This window comes from Schistocerca cancellata, chromosome 2 (genome assembly GCF_023864275.1).
Source record: "Schistocerca cancellata isolate TAMUIC-IGC-003103 chromosome 2, iqSchCanc2.1, whole genome shotgun sequence".
Taxonomy (NCBI): domain Eukaryota; kingdom Metazoa; phylum Arthropoda; class Insecta; order Orthoptera; family Acrididae; genus Schistocerca; species Schistocerca cancellata.
This window is the reverse complement of record NC_064627.1, coordinates 810815193-810819780: the sequence shown is the minus strand read 5'-3', so window position 1 is coordinate 810819780 and position 4588 is coordinate 810815193. Positions and strand designations below refer to the sequence as shown.

General features: G+C 43.5%; 1 pseudogene; it reads right to left on the bottom strand.

The window, feature by feature from the left end:
- Nucleotides 1-458: 458 nt before the first annotated feature.
- Nucleotides 459-575, bottom strand: LOC126163729 (5S ribosomal RNA; annotated as a pseudogene).
- Between the last annotated feature and the right edge of the window lie 4013 nt (nt 576-4588).

Below are 4588 nucleotides of genomic sequence, written 5' to 3'. Positions count from 1 at the left end.
TACTTGGCCACTATAACAATGTGTAACTTTCCACTTTGCCACGATGACGGCGTTTACACAGTTCTTCTCGAATGGACTCGAGCGGACTGGTACAACGTCGCGACCGTTGTTTACAGAGAGTTGGCGACTATCTTGAAAAATTGTGCCATGTATCTGTGTCTCTCTGAAGTATAGTGCAGCATTCATAAAAGTTACTTGGCCACTATAACAATGTGTAACTTTCTGATGTCACGCAGTATTTACTGTATAATAGAGTAATAAGTATATATATATACTCCGTCTACAGGCCACAAGTGGCCCCTCGGTACCATCCGACCGCCGTATCATCTTCAGTGGAGGATGTGGATAGCAGGGGCGTGGGGTCAGCACACCGCTCTCCCGGTCGTTGACCGAAGCCGCTACTACTCGGTCGAGTAGCTCCTCAATTGGCATCACGAGGCTGAGTGCACCCCGAAAAATGGCAACAACGCATAGCGCCTCGATGGTCACCCATCCAAGTGCCGACCACGCCCGACAGCGCTTAACTTCGGTGATCTTACGGGAACCGGTGTATCCCCTGCGGCAAGGCCGTTGCCCAGACTAATGAGTGCAAAACCTACTAAGAAGTGCTAGTGTTGTAATTGTCAGACGAAAATATAGCGTACACAGATACCGAAGGAGTCTTTTAGAGATGGGAAGGCTGTTTAAAAGGGGTTTATGATACATACGGAATTCGAATGTTTGAATTATGTGCTGATTAAAATGACAATTATGAAGGTGGTTTTAGAAATGACCATAAATCATTGAAGAACAAGCAAAGAGTGCAATAGGTGCAATGACAAATGGGAAACCAGTAGGTGTTCAGGTACGATACTTTTTAGATTTACTTTCGATATCTGATGATGGATGTTTACTGAGACACTCACAGTTCAGCCACAGTAATCTGATCATCGCCTATGTTGCACATCAACGTGAAATAACCACTGAGCACTAGCAGTGTAGGTCTAATGCGTGTCAGGAGGACGCGGAGAATAGTGTACTCGTTGTCGTACTGCGGAAACGGAGCGATACATTTAACGTCCAAACGGGCGTGATCATTGGCTTTCGGCGCAAGGGTGGAAGCATTTGCGAAACAGCTACGTTTGTGAACTTTTCGCCTGCCGCGGTGCTTAAGTACAGGGTGTCCCATTTATCTTGACCACCCGAAATAACTGTTTGTCCAGATGCAAATTACAAAATGTTCCAAACAAATGTTCTTTAGCCGTCAGGGGGACATCAATCAGCATGATTGCCTTCGTTATAGCTTTGTTTTTTTTACAAAGATATGAACAGCGCTATGACTTTTTTAAATGGCACCCTGTATTTTTTATTCTGTAATTCATTTCCTCTCCTAAAGAACTATTCAAAAATGAGCAGCGGTCATGTACGAAATAATTTTATCTTGTGACTTCGGTTTTACATATCTGATGGAAAAGAATGACCATGAGAGAAGTTGTTTTTTATTTTTTTGCGACAATGATTTTATATCAGCTAGTCTGCCTCATGTATCGTCATATCCAAATGGTTTATAAATGTTAAGCTACATTCAGATTCGATTGTGGCACCTTTAATGTGTTGAAACCCGTTATCCAGAAAACATTATTTAAAGGATCTTGGCTTTTGAATTATTTCTACAACAGAGTGATCGCCACACTACGCACTATGTGTTCACTGCAAAACCATTCAAAAATGTATCACAGTGTACCATTCCCTGAAACAAAACGTTATTAATTACATAACGCAACATTGACTTTGAGCTTGGGATCACAAACTCGTCCACTTGATGGAGTTGTCAGAAAACAAATGAAAACCAAGTAAAAACATAACACAAAATGGACTTTGGCTCTCCTGTACCATTTCCCAGTAGAACATTCAAAGTTGTTCAAAGTGGTGACCCTGGACACCGATACAATGGTGCACTCGTTGAATGAAAGAATTATTTAATGCTTCCAGTGTTGCCTGCTGAAGAGAATTACAAGGAAGTACGATATGTTCCTGCATGTCCTCTGGAGTTGTTGGAATATCGCGATAGACAACGTCTTTAATGCGTCCCCAAAGAAAAAAGTCAGGATTTAAATCGAGAAACCTAGCAGACCAAGTAACTGTTCCTCCTCGACCAATCCATCTGGCAGGATACCTTCGGTTCAGAACACAACGTCCACGCAAGGCATTATGTGCTGGACATCCATCGTGTTGATGCCGCATAAGCATTCTGTTTCTTAGCGGCACTTCATCCAGAAGAGGAGGAAGAATTCGTCTGAGGAAGTTGACATACGCTGTGCCGTTTAGACTACCACTGATGAACTAAGGGACAATAATTGTAGTATCAAGCATCCCACATCAGACGTTAACTCTCAACTGACGCTGATGTTCCACCTGTCTAAGCCGTCGTGGGTAGTCGCTGGACCAATAATGCCAGTTCCTTGTACTTACCTGTCCTTTGTTTAAGAAGGAACCATTCATCGGTAAATAGAACATTGGAAAAGAAGTTCGGGTTGGCGAGGATTTACTGCTGTGCCCAATGACAGAGCTGTACACCATTCTGGAAATAATTCCCATGCAATTCTTGATATAGGTGTACATGGTAAGGATGGAACCGGTGACGTGTAAGAATACGATGTACACTGGTTTTAGGAATGCCAGTCTCGTGTTCAAGCTGTCGTGTGCTCACATGTGGATTCATAGCAACGGAAACGAGAACATTAACTTCGGCAGCTTCGCCTGTGCGAGTGCTGCGACGATTGCGTTGTCGTGGGTTGAAACTTCCCGTTTCCTGAAGCGTCGCAACAAGGCGTGAAAACATCCGTCGGGAAGGTGGGTTCTTTTCAGGATATCGCTCTCAGGGTTCGACTGCCTCAACCATTTACTGTCTTTGATGCAGAATTGTTTGCGATCTTGCGGGCACTGGAGCACATGAGATTCTCTTCCAGTCATAAATTTCTTGTCTGTTCCGATTCACTAAGTGCCCTTCACTGTTTGCAACGTTTTTATCCAGCAGATAAAATAGTCCAGAACATTCAGGTTGCCCTGCTGCAGCTGCAATAACTGGGGAAGGAGATGGTTTTCTGCCGGCATTGCTGTGAACGAAAAGGGCAGATCTCGCAGCCAAGAAGGCTTGTCTCGATTCGCAAGTATTTCAGTGTGCCATCCCCCTGCACGCACTCACCTCGCTGCTGAGCTCACTAGTCATGCGTCGGTGGGAGGATGAGTGGCTCGAAATGACTGACAATAACCTCCGTTTAGTCAAACCCACAACGCGCGTGTGGTGTACTTCCTTCCAGCCCCGTAGACGGGACGAGGTTCTTCTCACTCGGCTTCGGATAGGCCACAGTCCTATGACGCATGGTTTTCTGCTCCGGCGGGAGGATTCTCCAGTGTGTGGTACTTGTGGCGTCCAGGGCATTGTGCGCCACGTTTTATTGGGTTGCGTTTTATTTTCTGACCAGCAGGTCGCGGCTGACTTGCCGGCGGATCTGCCATCTCTTTTAGGAAATACTCAAACAAATGTGGTTAAAGTTTTAAAGTTCTGTGACTTGTCCAATGTTTTTACCAAGATTTTAGCGAGAAAATCTTAATTTGTTCACAGGGTGACTGGCTCGTCCATACTTTACGTAAATGGCCTGCCAGTGACAATTTCCTGTGGCATCCTTGACGCTCCTTTCTCGTTTTCCTTACTTTCTATTTCCTTATACAGCATTTTGCATCTTTTCCCGCTTTCTTTGCGTGTATGCTTCCATTTTACTAAATTTGCTCACATTCGTTTCTTTTAATGTGTGTCAGGGCGCTGATGACCTCGATGTTGAGCGCCCGTAAGCCCCAACACACACACACACACACACACACACACACACACACACACACACATACATACATCGCAATAAAAGTCCCTCAATAAGGACTGAATCCCGGGTGATGAAACCATGCTTCTAATTGTACAGTGACGAAGGAAACACGCCATTGAAAAGACATTAAGTCTCTGCAGGTGGACGTCTATTTTAGGAGTTTCGACTACTAACACAAGTAATATCTCTATATCCTAGTGTAGTGAAAGTGTGTCCTCTTATAAACGAATTCAGGATCCAGTAAACAATTTCTTAACGCAGTACATTTTAAAAATGAATAAGAAATTAAATCAATAGCTCATACAAAAAATTTTGCATGTTTTAAAATGAAGGCATAGCTTGTATAATTGAACATCAATTACAGTGATGGTCACTCGTAAGATCGTGTGGAAATTACGAGAGTGTAGTAGGGAGCAACTTACAGTTGAACACTGTGCAAGGGGGTCTCAGTCTTTGTTTCTAATCAATGTATGGCTATGATCAATTGCTTAACACACTTCTCAAGTTATTTGAACAGCGCCGTGGTTCAAATGATCTGAATTCGCAAGAACTATTACAGAATACTGAACAAATCAGCCCGATACAAAGTGCAAGCTATTTCGTGAAACATGAACCCTCACAGTAGAAAATCTGCGGTAGCAGTTTTTATTCGTCAGTCGACGACAAAACTTACCTTTACACCTGAAAATTTGCGTGCTGAGAACGAGGTTTTTATCACTATCAGAGTG